Source organism: Leiobunum rupestre, chromosome 10, assembly GCF_980474605.1.
Source record: "Leiobunum rupestre chromosome 10, qqLeiRupe1.1.hap1, whole genome shotgun sequence".
In the NCBI taxonomy this organism is placed as follows: domain Eukaryota; kingdom Metazoa; phylum Arthropoda; class Arachnida; order Opiliones; family Sclerosomatidae; genus Leiobunum; species Leiobunum rupestre.
In genome coordinates this window covers 51916614-51935297 of record NC_143393.1, presented here as the reverse complement: position 1 = coordinate 51935297, position 18684 = coordinate 51916614, and the positions used below count along the sequence as shown (strand labels likewise).

Sequence of the window (18684 nt, the reverse complement as noted above, 5' to 3'; positions counted from 1 at the left end):
ATTTGTCCCTCTCGGTGGGTCCTGATCGTTATCCTCCCGATGGGTTCCAAATGGACTACGACGAAGGGAATTATTGTTTACCTTATCAGAGTCTATTTTCCGCGATGGGGATCGATGGGGCCGACCGTGGTAATTTCATAAGTTTTAAAAATTTTAAATACGGGTATAACATGTTTCTGTTCGATCTAACAAGCGACAACAACGCTAGTGGGGATTATATGTCTTTTAGAAAGGACGGTAGTTTACGACTCGATGTGCAATTTAAAAACGCATTAACCCATAATGTGACATGTATAATGTATTTTGAATTCGATAATGAGATTTTGATAACACGCGATCGCAAAGTAATTTATAACGCCGAATAAAACCCATTTAAAGCACTTTACCTTAAGCCGTTTAACAGTTCCTCGCGCGCAATCGTTCAACCATGTCACGCTCTCATTATCTCTCTGATAAACTGGAAATTTTTCTTTCAAATGACATTCCGGGTACCGATCTTAAAATTAAACGCCAAGGGCATAGAAAATACGTTTCATTTAATCTTAACGTTTGGGAAAACTTATGGACATTTTCCGATGAAATTGACACAACCCCCAACCCGATTTCATAGTTGGCTAACAGATTACGTAAAACTCGAAGGATTTATATGTCAAACAGGTAAATTTATTGATTTGCGTTCGCACGTCCGCGGAGCTAATGACAAGTATAATGTCTTGTACTCGACTTCAAACGGTTTTGCAATGTGTAAAACAAGCTGGGAGCGGTTAAAAATTATTCGTTTAAGTCTTAATACGGAAATTCAGGAGAGAAAAAACTGTTACCAGTGTATGAAGAAATGTATTATAGACGAATTAACCGGATCCTGTGAAAATACAGCTTGTCACTTTCAATTGGCTCATGACATTACGTGCCTTCCCGTAGCTTCGCATTGGTCTGAAAGGCTTGAGGCTAATGTGAAAAGAGCTCTTCCTCTGGTCAATTATCAAAAGACTCTAAATAATTTTAACGAAAACTACCCACATTGTTCTTTAAACATACATAATTTATTTCATGCAATGGTTCACGATGTAAATGAAATTATTACAGAATTTTTGTTTTAATAAATGGTATAAATTTAAGAATATGGTTTGTTTAATTTTTATTACAAGTTAAAAGGTCAAAGCGCGCGGATATGAATAAAACCATAGATAAGGTCTATTACGATCCTGAAAATCCAGGGGGATTAGGCGGTGTCAAGCGATTAAAAAAAGTTTGCCTTTAATTCCAAAGACCAAAATTAAAAAATGGTTGTTAACGCAAGACCCCTATACGTTGCATAGAGACCGAAAGCTTAAATTTGCTCGTACACCAACATATGTGACGTCACTGAATGAAATTCATCAAATGGATTTAATAGTTTTGGACGAGTTGAAACCAGATTATAATTATATTTTAGTTAACATTGACGTTTTATCGCGCTTTTTATCAGCGTTACCTTTGAAAACAAAGAGCGGGAAAGACGTTCTACAGGCGCTAAAAAAAATTCACAAAGTTAATAAACCCATGAAAATTAATACGGATCAAGGGAAGGAATTTCTTAATAAGACCGTACAGGATTATTTAAAAAAGAACGATATAAAACATTTTGTAAGTTACGGGGACATAAAATGCGGAATCGTAGAACGCGCCAATAGAACTCTCGAGAACAAAATATATCGTTTAATTACTAAAACTAAGAAACCAAATTTAATTAAGGATTTACCGAAAATTGTTAGATGGTATAATAACAGTGTACACAGGTCGACCGGGTTCAAACCGTGTGAAGTAACGGTTGATAATGAGCATTTAGTTTGGAAAAATCTTTACGGTAAAAAATCAATTAGGGAAAAAGCCAAATTCAAAGTCGGTGAACGTGTTCGATTAACAAAAGCCCCGAAAGCGTTTACTAAAGGCTACAAGGGATACTGGTCGAAGGAAGTGTTTACTATTAAGAGAGTGATTAATAGACCTCGTCCTGTTTACGTCATACAAGATCAAAATAAACAAGTCATCTTGGGTTCATTCTATCCCGAAGAACTACAAAAGATTCTATCATGAATACTAATCAGCTTGATGAATTTTTGAAATGCGATTATAGAACGCGCCCATTTTATATTGGTACATTTTCCAAAGACGCGATTCCCAAAAAACCGCCGAAACAGAAAACGTATTGTTTTATTATAAATACGGACGATTCGACGGAACCAGGTTCTCATTGGGTCGCTGTGTTTATTGAATCGGGAAAGGGAGAATTTTTCTGTTCGTTTGGAAATTCACCTGTTATGTAGAATTTTAACTTGGGTCATTTAGCTAAAAAGTGGGTATATAATAAAAATATTATCCAATCGAATGACTCGGAAACATGCGGTGCGCATTGTTTATTTTATATCGTATGTAAATGTTCGGGGTATACTTATAGAGAAATATTAGATATGTATAATGATACTCTATATATCAATGACATAATCTCGTTATGGAATATGTGTCTGCATTTAATGAATCACGAAAATAAATATTGTAATCAATAAATTTTTTATTGTATCAATCTTTCCATTTTTTAAGAGGGCTTAATGCGCGACGTCTGTTTTTAGGTGTCGGATAAGGTTTGCGAACATTTAGTCTCCTCTTCACGTGCTTTTCATTCGTTTGTAAATCTTTATCCGAAAATGGTAGAGACACAGCCTCCGATAAATTCTCCACGCTTTCAGCCGATGGCCTATACGTTGCGTCGCTGTCTCGTGTAGTACCCGTCGCGCCTTCAGACGTATTGAAGAGGTTCCTTATGTTACTGGTACTTTCGGAACGGCGTGGTGTACTACTTGAAAGAGGATCAAACTCGCGACGGAGTGCTTCGTGGACGGCTTCGGGAATATTCGGTGTTGACTCCGCTATCAAATGATCCGGTAGAAACGCCGGGACTGGGGGAGTAGGTCGAAGAGGGGGTCTCGGTTCCGCGTGTAGATAAACGGGAATCGGATCGGGAGAAATCAACGTAGTACTGGGTGAAACGGGGGAACCGCGAGAGACATTTCTCGGAGAATTTGTTGGTGTAGCTACGGGTTCTATCATCTGCGCCGGTGCGAGAAGAGGGGCCACGGGCCGTATAATCTGCGCCGGTGCGAGAAGAGGCGCTAACGTATTCGATGGAGGAGGCATCGGTGGGGGCTCTAAACGAACGGCGGGAACTCCTTGAAATTCTTTAATTTTAAAGTATCTTTGAAGCATAGTTAAATACTCTCGTAACGTATCCTCCTCACTCCCTACTTTAATCGGTTTATTTATGATACTTTTCATTTGATTTTGAATAATGTCTATTAATTTGGCCGTATCGCTAAAATAGCTATCAGCGGGGACTAAAACGAATTTTTTCATCGATTAATAATACGGTTAAGAACCACGGGAATTAATGAACCGAGAATTGCACCCCAGAATCCGCCTCGCTGAGATATTAGAATTTTGCGACGGTTTAAGTCGGTTAAATTTTTACGAGCAAGTTTTCTGATGCACGCTTTATAGCGCTGTAATATTTTTTTCCTATTTGCGCCTACAGGTTGCGCCCCCCGGGTAATATTAAGACAAATATTAGAAATAGAGTTTAATTGTTCGGGACTAGCGTTTTTAATTAAAAATTTGCGCTGACTGGGAGAAGCTTTTTTTATGAGCGTTAAATAAGGTTTATGTTCCCGTATCGCTCGTGGCCAAGTCATCTTACGTAATGAAACAATTTTATAAATACATTCAAATATATTAAAAAAACACAAAGCATTTATACAATGAAAATATTTTCACATTTTTTTATAGAATATATTTAACAGAATGAATTTTTTTTAAACATTATTTTTAAACCCGTCACCATTACTCTAGAAAAGTTATCATTGGGCCCTCTTCAAATAAGCAATTTGTTCGCACTTTGAAATGTTCTGGTGTTTCTTGATTTAAGTCTAAAACAATATTAGAATAGGGTCGGGAAGCAGTTACATTATTGTACACAGTACTTAGAAAATTTGGGTTATTAGGATATACTTGTCGACTGAGACATTTAATCTGACTAGGATCACGCGGACTCTTAAATAGAATAATATACGATGAGTTCAAGCTAATATCGCTCGACCTTGACCAAAAACATTTTGGGTTAAGAATAATATAGTTAAATTTAAGTGGTGACTACCAACACGAAATAATTCCGAAACGTACGCGTTATTTAAACAACTTTGAGAGAGATCGTCGAGAACGAGCAAGTTATTTATAGAACTATCAAATATTTCTTCCGGTTTCTCACTTAATAAACCCTGATGAAACTCGATATCAGGTATAATTTTTTTAAGCTCATTGAATTTTTCCGACCAAATATTATAACAATAAATGATTCGCTCGGGAGGTTTCTCGAACAGCGTGTGTCGATTTTTTAAAAGCCGAAAAGTCCAAACTGTTTTTCCGCATCGACTCGGTCCACTGATGAGGAACGTGGTCGGCGATTTAAACTTGAGCCGCGTTACTGACATTTTTGTAGCCGAAGGGAATACTGGTACCGTCGCTCTTGAAGATCCGCTTGTTAGACGTAAATCCAACGAGTTTTTCAGCTGGTTTTTGGAATAGCTGCCCCGTTTTTAAACGTTTCACGTTAAATGGGACTTCGACGCTGTATTTCAATTGTTGGTTGCGTGTAGCGAGGTCCTTCAAAGCTTCAAAGTGGACAATTGACTGATTTTTTTAGTCAACGTAATGCCCTTAAGTTTAGTGACAATCTTTCCAGATTCGAATAAAATTGAATAAGCTTTACATCCCAAGGAAACAAAGGCTTTTATATTTTCATTGGGATACTGGTCAGCCAATGTACCTAGGGTAGTCCCTAGCGGAATATTTAAGTCTTTACTCATATAAAGAAAAGCAGAATCAGTATCGACGTAATTTAAATTAGGACCAATTTGAGCCATTAATTTGTATAATTTAATACGGCCGTAACTAGCTACAAACGCGCCTATCGTTGGTGACCCTTTCCGATAAGTTGGAACGTAGTCTTCCCGAAAACGAGTGGTGACTAAGGCTATATCATCGTCTAGTAGTTTAAAATCCGTTAATGCTTTGGTTTTATCGGCCAAAATTTCGACTAATTCCTTATAAGAATTAATAAAAACGCTTTGACCTCTATTTAAATTAATGGAATTTTTGCCCCACAGACTGTTTAGACTAAGTTTACCAATAGCCTTTAAAGCGGGATTATCGGTTATATCGTCTAAATTTAAATCTAACCCGTCAATTTCATTAAAGTCTCGTAAATAATTAAGTTTTTGTTCTAATGTAATTATGTCTTTTGGATACGACGAATTTTGAACGAAAATAAGCGTTAACGGAAAAATTAAAGTTACAAGTTATAATTTCGGGGCTCGATTTTGGATATTTATAGGAACTCATCTGGACGGACGGGTACATGCTATTGAAATCCACGACTTTGATTGGTCGATCGGGAGTGGCTTCGGCGTAAATTACAAAGTTTTCGACCCTCCCCCCGCGAATGGCGTCTCTCGCTCCTATCGGTTTGGTAAAGGGTAGGGAATCGCAAAAACTCGCAATTGCTGGATCCTTTACTAGCTCATCATACTCGTGTTCCCATATACTAATAAACTGCGCATTAGGCTTTTCCTTTTTTAAAAAATTTTCGCGGTCGAGGGTTTTGAGATAAATATTTAAATTATAATCTTTTAACTGTTTATCGTAAGCCTGGTGGTCAGTGTGCAGTGGGCATTTATGGTAATGACAGCCGTAAAATTCGGCAATTATTTCGGGCGAGGAACAATAACCGTCTAATCGATAGGGATAAATGACATGTTCTCCACCTAGCGATCGAGCCGTTTGAAATGTCACGTTGAGTTTTTTTCCCAAATAAGCTAACCATTTTAGGGCCTTGACACTATGCCGTTTCCTATAACCCGTCCCCGGAACTATCGCGATAGTGTTTGGTTCGACAAATCTACTAAGGAATAAATTTGTGACGGCTCCCGGCAACGTTATGGCGTTTGACCCTAACAAATCAAAATCGACTGTTTTTAAAAATAAATTTCTAAAACTATCGAATCCTTTCTGTAAAAGTTTAACGTCATCGATCGCGTATTCGGTTAAAACTTTATTTAGATCAAAAACGACGTAACGTTGGGAATCGTACCATTGATTAAATTCTACGATTTCCTCGTCCGTAAATTTGTCGATACCAAAATATTATTTCTCGGGGAGGGCGCCGCTGTAATCTAAATTGTTTTCCGTAGCAAAAGAATAACAAAAATAACCTTTCTTTTGGACAATCTTAAAAGTTTTCGAGAAATTTCGAAGGGCTGTAGGTAGGAACATGAAACTATCGATAAAGGCTATTTTAAATTGGGCGAGAAACATACCCAGGGCTTTGGAACCGGTATAAATTATCTCGGGTTTTATTTTTCGTTTTAATAGACCGTTAAGAATAAGGAGCGTATCGAAACCACTCCCGAAATGGCTTATTAATATGACGTTTTCAAAGAGAGGCCGCGTAACTCTTTTGCGACCATTAACTGTCACCTGGCATGCTAATAAATAATCTAGGAAATTTTGAACGCAATCAAAGCCGTGAAATTTCCGGTAATCATAATTGGTCGAAAATGGCGCTTCTTGCATCGCGGAAATGATTAAAATTGGTCTAATTGCAGTGTCAGTCGTTATTGTCTCAAAATCAAAATAACATAGTCGTTTCTCATTTGATTTTATTTCTAATGGGCGGACGTGACACTCGTTTTTGGGATGCTAAATTTTGCAAAAACCGCATTTGTTGTCGCAATTATGATTACCTTCATAGTCTTTCCCGCAATTTAAACAGCGCCTTAAAACCTGACAGGTTCCTAGTTCTACGTGTTGGGAGAAACAATTTGGTCCGGCAAAATACCGATTACAGTCATTACAACGGGTAGCCTGTTCTAAACTAGGGTGGAAATCTGGGCCGCGACAGCGCCGGCATTTAAGGTTGGGTCCACAGTCGTGGTTCTTTTTTCTTTGATGTTATAAAAAAGGACTAGACAAAATTTACAATAATATTTTACCCCAAACATGGCCGAAAAAGATCGTACGACGTGGGTGTGGTCTTTAATTTTTAAGAGGAAAATTTGTTTTTCTTTGAAGGGCCCAATAAACACTTTATCGAAATTATAGTCCGCCGAGATTAATATAATTTGGTAGTCGGGTAATATATTTTGGAATCGGTTAATGTCTATTATTTCTACGGGGCCTTCGGGAACCACCGCTTGGGCGTGTAATTTTTTGGCTTCAAGTTCTTGTTCGGGTTTTGTCCCATTTCTAATTGTCTTTAATTGGTATTCGTTAAAACTAGCACCCTGTCCTAAACTTTTCAAATGCTGATAGTCGGCCAAAACTCTTCCCACCGCCAGGGCTCTCGTAAAACATAAATTGTCCGTATTTCTAATGGGGATAAATGTGTTACCTTGGCTAATATACTGATCTAAACATTCATAGCTTCTTGTTCTAACGCTGCGAGGGGGACCTCCCATAGGGGTATCTTGAAGAAATATTAGGTCGAATCTGAGGGGTGAATCTAGATATATTGTCTTAACGGACTGCGCTACCTTTTCAATCCCCGTTAAAATTCTCTCAGCTGTTAACTCATTAATATTCATTAATTGGAAATTTATCGGATCTTGCAGCTCATCGGAAATTACCACCACCCTGACGCGCGTATAGCCTAAGTTATCGGCCGTAATTCTATCTAATATTGATTGGAAAATACGGGTCAGTTGGTTACTGATATCCGCGTGGTTTAATTGGTCTAAATTTTTAAAATTACACTCGAATAGCATAGATTTACACCTATACTTTCGAGAAGAACTGGCAATGATTTTATCTATTGAGTAAAAGTTTTTAGGGTTGAAACGGGTGCTAAGATTGAGGGCCATGGTGTTTTTAAAGTCCTGCGTAAATATTTAATACGGTTTGAATCGTTGTCGTAAACTTCACAGGAATTCTGCAAGTTTAATAGTTTTTCGTAGGCACGTCCACGATTTTTATAGACGTCTCTTGCACGACAGGTGAGCGTTCTACCGCAGAACCACGGATACAGTTACGCTTCACTGAACTCTTCCGAGGAGAGTTATATTTTGGCTTGCCAACTTGTTATACTGGCAATTTTTATCCCGACTATATCCGTCCAGCCGTCGTCTACTTGCTTAGATGGACCTGGCTTGGATGGGGTGCTTTTGGGTGGCGCATCAACTGGTTTGAATGGTGATTGTTTAGATGAGTTGTCGAGAACCCCGTGGCATAATAAGTCTTCTTGTAGAAAAGCTTTTTAAATTTTCGCCTTTATATTCGCCTCTATTGGTGAACAGTTGGGTGTTTCGGTGCAATGCACGAACTTTTTCTAAAATTCAATTAAAACAGACTGAATAAACTATTACTTTGCGGTCAAAATCCATCGTGCCAGAATAATAACAATAAACAATCATTTAAAAAAATGTAATTCCCCAAATTTTAAAATGTACTTACAATTTCTTCGCGTCGAATGCAAGTTGAGAAATAAAGGCAAATCAACGCGCGCCTCTATTTATATTTACAAAACCCCCTAGCGGGACGCTATGGACACTCTATAACACAAGCTAATTTATCTAACGCTTTTTATTAATACATGCGTAAGTTTTCGTAATAAACTAAAATCCCCTAGCGGGACGCTTAGGAACTTCTATAACATGTGTAATTATTTGTAACGGTTTTTTCAAATCGATAGGCTGCTAATTGTTTGCATGTTTCGTTAAAAATTAACTTGATTAACTGAGTGTTATATTTATAATCTAAATAAAATAATGTTGTATTTGTGTTATGTAAAATTTTGAAATTCAAACAAGCTGTACTTTTTCCAAAAATATTGTTCACCTATATGTTTAAAAAGATAACAAATCACCCTCTAAATAGCTCTGTATTTGACGTAACTTAGAATGTCATACTTATCGACTTTCCGCAACTTAAATATTTCCCTTCAACCATTTCCATTACCTCTCGGGTAAAAACGACGCTTTTTAAAAATTGAAACACCTGCCAGTAAATTATTCCATGAAGCATGACGTTATGAAATACCAACGACCATTTTATATTTAACTAAGTCAATCTTGTGACGATAAAATAATAATAGTATGCGTTAAAAGGGTGAATTATAATACTCTAATTATAACAAAGCGTAACTGTTAATGTTTTCAATAATAGTTAGAGCTTTTTGACTCTTTGGTCCGAGTTTTATTCTTGAAGTGTATTATCTTTAAAATGGTTAGCATGTTGCCCCTTTTTATTATGACCGTTTCTACCTTTTCGGTCATTTCACTGTATTATAGTCCATAGGTGGTTTTTACTAACATTATACTAACAAATGTTAGGCTTAGCTTTTTATTTTGGCAAGTCATCGTGGCGCGTGTGGGTCATCATTAACCGTTTAAAAGTTCATATAGGGGCGACTTGTTTAAGTAACGGTTTCTATTCGATACCAGCCTAGCATTGCATGTTAAAAATACTATAACTTGTATACAGTTACTTATAAATGCATTATATATAATTTGTTTACACGAACTTATACATTCATTAAATTTACACGAATTTATAAAGAATCGTTAATGTTTCAATAGTAACATATCCAGATAATAACAAAAGTCTTGACCCCGCGCCCTTAAAGTATTGGCTAATCCTAAGAGTAAATACTTAGTTTATTATATGATTAAAGACGATAGTTTCCTATCATTGTCCCATAACTAAAACATGTCCGATTGGTAAAACTAAAAGGTTATATGTTACGGATATACGTAAACTAATATTTTTGAAGTAAATGTACACGATGTGCGTAAAGACATTGTATACAGTGAAACATTTATAAGGCCAGAGCTGCAGACGTTGTTAATAATACCAAGCTTATTCTTAATATAGGGACAACTTTTTTCAAACTGCGAGGTTAACGAATTTAACATTGAACTTAGTTTTCTAAGGCTTATTAAAAATATATTCACGATGACCACGCTCGACAAGTAATACAAATTTTACCCCGTTATGTAAGATGCCATTAACGCATTGACTATGTTAAAAACTTGAAATATCCAAGATGGCCACTAAAAACTTTAACTCCCTAGTTAATTTCTTCACCCCAAAAATACCCTTGAATACACTGTGTAAGACAAAACGAATTATGTGCTTAAAGACAATGTTAGATTAATAACCTATAAAATCTTTAAAAGGGACCCCTATTAGGGGTGACTTATATTTGAAAACATGTACCCGAATCCATATATACCAGCCTAGTGGCGAAAAATGGCAGCATTGCATGATTATAATAATTTAATTTATGGAAGACCCCTTTCAATAACCGTAAATCAGATGATCACGTGACGCGGCTTTTTGATCGAACTATCTAGGGAAAACGTGTTCTTGAAATGTCTTTTGGCCAGCACGCTAATGTAATTCCCCATTTTCAACACATGTTTACGTGAGATGACCCCAAAGACCCTTCCTAACGGACGACAGGATATACTATCTTTACCACGTTATTAACGTATTGACTATGTTTAAAACTTGAAATATCCAATAAAAAACTAAACTCCCTAATTTCTTCATCCCAAAAATAACCTTGAATACCCAGTTTACATTTCATAAATTTTAGGCTTATTATTAACGATGGCCAGGCTTAACAATAAAACTTTACCACGTAATGCACAATGTTTCTCGCGCGTCCTCATTAACGGTAATATAAAATTAATACATGATACATTGTCATAATATTTATCAGCTTAAACCCAAGGCCCTACCTTAGGCCTAGCGACTTTAAATTCGACGTTTTAGGTTAATATATATAAAAAATTGTTAGCAACAACTTGTTAAACACAAACTTGGTCTAAAGTATATATGGCAAATTTCCTAAAAATAACAGAGATGGACACCCTTTTCAATACGCCCTACAGAACCCGTTTAAATATGAATCATTAAAGATGGCTGCCAAAACACGTGAATTTCCAACCAAAATTACTAAGAGTTCATATAACAACCGTTAAAAGAGAGACCAGCCTCCAAACTTTACCCCGTTCTGTTAAGTCTTTTTTACCGCGCTTCCTAACGTTAAAACACAGCTTATAAAACTCTTTAATATTTACTACTTAAGACCACTTGTTGATTAACCCACAATACGTTACCTAACTGTTATAAACAAATATGCTAATTTTAAGAGTTCAGCTACTTGTTGATTGACCTCTAAGACGCTTCCTAACCGATGACAGGTAATAAAACAGTACGCACCCTACCCATATCAAATATACCGATTTTCCCGCTATAATTTAATATTCATGTTAATAAACCTTTCATAATTCAGAGTCTATGATTCATGTGTTTACATCACTTAAACACATGTTAAGTTCCCGCCAAAAATGCTAATGAGTTGTTAACCATATAGCAACCAGGTCAAATACCCCTAACGGTTAATTATAAAGGTACAAACATGTAATAGACCTATAGAGTACAAACTATACCCGTTTCCCCGCCAAAAATGCTAATGAGTTGTTAACCATCTAGCAACCAGGTCATGAACCCTAACGGTTAACTGGTAATTATAAAGGTACAAACATTACCTGTTTCCCCGCCATAAATTAATATTCAAACATATAATAAACCTACAGAGTGTAACTACTTGTTGATCGACGCTTACAAATTCCCGCGCTTTTCTAACCGAAACACATGTTAAATTCGCGCCAAAAATGATTTGTTAACCATATAGCAACCAGGTCAATTACCCCTAACGGTTAATTATAAAGGTACAAACTTTATAACTAGTAAATACAAATTTTACCTCCCCTCCACTTGTTCATTGATCCTTTTCGCGCTTACCAAACACATGTTACTATACTATCCATATAACAGGTCAATGACCCATAACGGTAAACCACGCTCATTAATATTCACCCTTTTTTAATTGACCTTGAACAGGTTGATTGACAGGTCAACTAATTAATTATTCAAAACACCTGTTAATCTCATTAATTATTCAGGTCACGCGCGCGTGACACGCGCCCGAGGGGGGGGCGGAATCACGATTCCCCGCTTCATTCCCCCCCGTCACGCAGCTGGATACGCGTGGGGGAAAGCACGGTGCGCCCCCCACGCGTATCCAGAAAGAGGGTGGTAAACTACTTACAGGCACCAAATTACTAAAAGAGTTTCGTACTATAAGCATCTACTTGAAAAATGCTTTTGAAACTTTGTATTGACGAATCAAATATTCGTGCATTTGGCAAGCCAAAAATTTGAGGGAAAGTCAACACTGATATTTTTTCTGGACAGAAATGTGGTTCTGTATTTTGGATAGTATGAGTGGAATTGGTGCCATTTGGAAATTGACACATTTCTGGAAAAATTACAACATATTTTAGTGGAATTGGTGGAATTTTGACCTATACGAGTTAATATATAACAGATTTTTGGAAAAGTTAAAACTTATTATAGCGATACAGAGAAATATAACTAATTTTCAAAACATTTTTTATTTGTATCTTGAAGTTGTGGATAGGAGGTCATTTTAAAAAGGTCTTAGCCACTCTGTCAAGAACAGTGAGGCTTCTGTATGACAGTGGAGTACAATCAAGGTTGCAAATTAAAATTTTTAGTTTTCAATAAACGATTATTAAATGTCTTCACGAATTAAAAGATATTATGAGCTGCAAATGGCTGAGTAGTTTATTCCCATTGAATATAGTTTAAATGTAACCCAATTAGTCTGTATTATTCGTCTAAGGCCATTAATAAATTATTTGGGTTAAATGTAGATTTTGGGCAATTTTTATATTTTACCAAAGTGTTTGGGCAAATATAACTACCCAATAATTTGGGTATTTTCCTAAATACCAAATTTATGGGTTGTTTTCATTTGCCCAACTACTTGGGTAAGCAAGGTTTGACCCAAGGTTGGGTAATTATTTTGCTCAAATTGGGTTGTTTATCATTTGCCCAAATTTTTGGACTGGAGCAATACGGACCCAAATTTTTGGGTAATATTGACCCAATTTGGGTTAAATTTGACCCAACCTTTTTTAGCGTGTAGCTCTCCCTAAAATAAATACAAACTTTAAACCAGAGCCATTTCGTTACATGGTGCCGAAACCCGGGATTTGGAAGACCAAATCAATGGATCACCGGAAAATACGCCAAATAAGTGCTCCAAGTCAAAACCGTGTTATCAAGCCGTCGGAAAATACGCCAAATAAGTGCGCCGGACTAAACAGTTCAGCCGTCTCAAGGGATAATTTGCCAATTAAGCGCCCCGGACAAATAAAATGACCGAACATCAAATCACCTTGGAACAATCACGCCTCAGCGAGATGTTAAAAGCCAAATCAATTAGAAAAATTGCCAGAGGTAACTCAACAAGTATACGAAATCAAATAGACGCTCTAGTTCAGGATGAAGGAACGCCAGTGGAAGAAATCGAGGACCTATTGGTCCTGCTTCAGCAGAAGGAAGACATCCTCAAGAAAGTGGACGCCGACATCATCTCGCATTGCGTCATTGAAATCGAGGTAGAGAAAGAAACCATTGAAAGCGTGAAATACCAAGAAGACATCGCTTTATCGAGAAAAAAGGCCGAACGTTTCGTCACTAAGAAGCGAAGCGAAGTATCTCAATCAACCGTTATTTCGAACCCAGATGGAACGACAAACACCGTGACCATCATTTGCGATAGTGATGAGCTAAAATAACCGGTGATGCAACTTCCCAAATTTAATGGTGATATAACGGAGTGGGCCGGGTTTTGGTCACAATTTGAAACGTCAGTCGACAAAAAAGAAGGATTAGGTAAGGTCAGAAAATGTAATTACCTATTTTCGCGCATTGAGGGTGACGCCAAAGAATCTATCGTTGGCATGAAGGCTTCGGCGGGAAACTACGATGAAGCGATTAAGATTTTAAAAGAAAAATACGATCGTACAGATCTAGTCATTCACGCCCACAGCAAACGATTAATGAGAGTTAAACCTATAGCCGATTCTAAGGATGTAAAAGGCCTACGGAAATTGTATGACACAATCCAAATCAGTACTAGATGTTTAAAGGCTCTAGGAGTGGAAGCGGCTCTAAGCGGAAACTTTATTTGCCCGGTACTGATAGAATGCTTGCCTCCCGACATACGTCTTGATTACAGCCGAGCCCATAACAAAGACGGGGATTGGAACCTGACCGCCTTAGTAGAATTCTTACGTAAAGAAGTAGAGGGCCGTGAAACTTGTACCTTACTTGTCAAACAAACCGCTAAATTTGATAGACGCCATCCGTACCAAGCGAGCGCGTTAACGTCAGCTTTATCTACTTCGGTCCAACCCGCTCAATCCAGATCGGGGTATTGCATTTTTTGCGAAGATCACTCTCACTCTAGTGTCAATTGTAAAAAGCACAATCTGCAAAGTAAAAAGAAAATATTGGCCGAATCAAATAGATGCCGCGTCTGTTTACGTCGAAATCACCTAACTAAGGACTGTCTATCCAAATTTAAATCCTGCAAAAAGTGCCGAAAAAACCACAATTTCGCGTTGCGCGAAGAGAATCCTGTAAATCAGCCACAAACAAAACCGAAAGATTTTACTCAAGAATGGTCAGCCAATGAAGTACAGGTCTTGGCTACGCCAGTCGAATGCGGCAAGACCATACTTCTGCAAACGGCAAAAATTCACGTCCAAAATCCAGAAAGGCCTAGTAAAGTGGTAACCGCAAGAAGCTTATTGGACAGCGGAAGCAAGGGGAGCTTCGTAAGTGAAGATGTCTCGCGCCGGCTAAAACTTTCCGTTGTCGGATATAAACAAGTTCAAATTGGAGAATTCAGTAATCGGTTCCCAAAGGATACAGTTCAAAAGAAGATAAAAGTCACGCTTCAAAACACCCACGACCCAACGAAGAAAATTGAGATCGTAGCCCTAGAAGTTCCGTACGTCTGTAGAGCCGTCACTATGATAAACAGCGAGGAAATAGAAGAATTCACGCGAAAGAGAGGAATTCGTTTTGCAGACGAAGCTAGCTCGAGCGGCGCAAGTACTACCGACATCGGACTGCTTGTAGGCGCAGACTACTATTGGGATATCGTAGTAGGGAATTATATAGAAAGATTTGGAGACAATCTGGTAGCGTTGGAAACTTTGTTCGGATGGGCAATCCAAGGACCAACTATTGGACTACAAGCAAACCACATCACAGTCACCAAAATCAGCGTGACAGAAGTGGAAATCAACCGTACTCTCAAATCTTTCTGGGACCTCTAAGCTATAGGGATCAACCAGGATGAAGAGCAAAATCCAATAAATCACGAAGTCACGGAGAACTTCAAAAAGCAAGTTCAATTCAAGGACGGCCGTTACCAGGTAACCCTACCCTGGGCAACGTCGAAAGAAATCCTTCCAAATAAACTCAGTGTCGCAAAAAATCGCGTGAAATCACTAGTACGAAGGTTCAAACAAGATCCAACCCTCTATCAAGACTATCGTAAGATAATTGGAGATCAGTTGGCGAACGGAATCGTTGAAGAAATACCGAAAGATGACATACTACTTGCCCCATCAGCCAGTCCATCGACAAGCTAGTCTAACCACGAAACTGCGTATCGTGGACGACGCTTCGTCAAGCATTCGCGGGTTGCCGTCGCTAAACGCGTGTCTGGTTGGCGGACCTAACTTGAACCCAAATTTGCTGCTACTCGTTCTAGAGTTCCGTAAACATCATGTCGCCATTACTTCAGATATTGAGAAAGCTTTCCTGCCAGTCATATTGGCGCCAGAAGACAAGGATAGCGTCAGATTCTTAGGGGTCAATGAAATCAACGGCGTCATACAGGAAGATAACTTTAAAATCTTTCGCATTGCACGGGTACCGTTCGGAATTACATCGAGCCCTTTCTTACTCGCGGCCACAATAAAACACCACGTGCAAGGCTACTTTGGAAAGGAACCGGAAGCTGCTAAGGCGCTTAATGAAGATTTGTACGTCGATGACCTTCTAAGTGGCGGAAAAGTGTTGAAGATGCTCTAAATCTCGCTAAATCCGCCTCAGCTATCTTGAAGGAGGCCGGCATGAACCTAAGAAAATGGTTATCAAATTCAGCCGAGCTAAATGCAAAATTGGGAAATGAAGACTGCCAGGAAAATACCTTAGTCAAATTAGGGGGAGAAACTGGAACCCAGAATTAATAGGTTCTGGGCCTCCTCTGGAACCCAAAAGGAGATTGTTTTACCTTCGATTTGAACAATCTCATCGATATACTAAAAGACGTCAAGAAAACGAAACGATACGTTTTAAGCACTGTCTCGCGTATCTTTGATCCCGTGGTCATTCTCACTCCGTACACTATTAGAGCAAAAGTTATCTTCCAAGAGCTTTGGATTGAAAAAGTGACATGGGATCAAGATTTACCAGAAATAATAGGAAACGAATTTCATCAGTGGTGGGCTGAGTTAAAAGACATACGTCATATCGCTATCCCAAGATGTTACTTACAAGATAGCGCGGAAGACATCTTAAATCTCCAACTACATTGTTTTTGTGACGCATCGACGAAGGCCTACGCGGCGGTTGTTTACGTCAGATACCAAACGAGAAATCAAGAAATCAGAGTGAGCCTAATCATCTCAAAAGCGAGTGTAGCGCCGCTTAATCAGAGTAAAAAGTGCCTCACGCTTCCCCGTTTGGAATTAATGGCTGCGTTCTAGGTGCTAGACTTAACCAAAATGTCAAGAAAATCTTTGAAGTCGAAAACCCAGAGGTATATTTATGGACCGACTCAACAATAGCGGTTCATTGGATTCGAAGAAAGGATAAATCTTACTCTCCTTTCGTTGAAAACCGAGCGAAAGAAATTCGACAAATGACGGATCTAAAATTATGATCGCATTGTCCAGGAAACACAAATCCAGCCGATATTCCTACAAGAGGGGTGACGGCTGAAGAACTACGAAGAAGCTAGTTATGGTGGCAAGGTGCTCCTTGGCTAAAGGAAAGCCAAGAAAATTGGCCCGAGAATATAACAAAGAGGGAACCACCACCCAAAGAAGTAGACGAAGAACTACGCAAAACGGTCGTAGTGGTCACAATAACAGACCGACCTGGAATAAACAAATTAATAGACTTGAACCGATGTAGTTGCATTAATAAGGTCCTTCGAATCACCGCCTATCTACTCAGGTTTCGTGAGGTAATGGGCCAATTGCGCAGTTCCCATTTCCGCAAATGCAATTTCGCGGTTTTCCATTTGCGCAGTATCCCATTTCCGCAGTTTTCCATTAGCGCGTTTTTCATTTACGCTTTTTCCGTAAGCGCAGTTTTCCACTTGCGCAGATATTTTCCATTTGCGCGGCTTATCCTTTGCGCAGGTTTTTCATTTGCGCGGTTTTTCATTTGCGCAGGTTTGTCATTTGCGTGGTTTTCCACTTGCGCAGATTTTCCATTTGCGCGGTTTCCCAATGGGGCTGTTTTCCATTTGCGCAGGTTTTTCTTTTCCGCGGCTTCTCACGACCTGAATATTCTATATTCAGCAATTTTCCTTGATATAAGATTTTTTCAGGTAGTTTATTTTTAACGTAACCTTGTTTACCATCCTACTATGCTGCTGGTGTATTTTTAATTACCGGTCGCGCTGTCCATACCAATAATTTAAAGTTGTTTGAAGTTGACATATCGGTTGTTGAATTATTTTGTTGGGAATAAATCTTCGGTCGACAAGCATCTCGTAGCTTCTCAGCCTTTAAGCTAAAAGAAAATGTAGTATCTGTAACACTGAGTACAGTATATTGGCTGCTGTTTAAATTTAGTGCCTTCCACCAAAAATGCACCTTTAAAATTGCACTGCAGAAAGAATATTTTTTTAACGGTTAGGTTAGCCGGGCGCGCCGCAGGCGCGTAGGCACCGTTTTCATATAGGAGTAGGATGTACCCCAATCTTTGCCAGTTTTCCATGTAGAGGTACACGTGGGTGTCGGCACCGGAAGTCCCCGCTTCCTTCCCCCTTCCGGCAGGTGGCGCGAGGGGGTCGGCATTTCCATCGGGGTAAGTCACCGAAGGTCATTGACCTCCGCAGAGTGGAGCGCGCTGATTGGCTGGCGTGGTAAATTCCCGGCGCGGGGAGCACGTGGTTACTACGCGTGTACTGCGCGCTGATTGGCTGGCGCGGCGCGTGTACTGCGCGCTAATTGGCTGACTCGAAATTATTCAAAATGGCGCCGATTGGTTGGCGTTTTGGCGCGAAAAGGGGTCAGTACTCCTTTAAAGGAATTCCCAGGCTCGCTATACTCGGGCATTGTTGTTTATCGAGGAATGCTAGGTTACCCAGTACGCTGTTAGAGACTCGGGGAATGTGTGACCTTGTAGCTATATAATAAAAACATTTTTTGGCGGGAATTTAGACAAAGGCTTAACATAAGTTTGTAACTTTCTTTTAACGGTTATTATATGAACTCTTAGTAATTTGGAAAATTCACGTGATTTGGCCGCCATCTTTAATGTCGCATATTGAAACGGGTTCTGTAGGGCGGCCATCTATATATTTTTAGGAAATTTACCATATTTACGTCAATTTTTTAACGCTTTTTAAACAAGTTGTTCCTAACGGATTTTTATATCGTTACGTACCTAGATGACTTGAACTTG

The 18684-nt window shown here is 38.7% G+C and overlaps 1 protein-coding gene across 9 annotated transcripts in view; it reads left to right on the top strand.

The window, feature by feature from the left end:
* The window catches only part of LOC149926181 (uncharacterized), a 75162-nt gene that overhangs the window by 3338 nt on the left and 53140 nt on the right, over positions 1-18684 (top strand). The window contains exon 3 of one of the 9 annotated variants that reach the window (XR_016477052.1): positions 804-1060. The exons of the other annotated variants lie outside the window; for them this stretch is intronic. The gene's annotated coding sequence lies outside the window, so the exon portion shown is untranslated. Of the gene's footprint in view, positions 1-803; positions 1061-18684 lie in introns of those variants that run through there. 9 annotated transcript variants of the gene reach the window in all.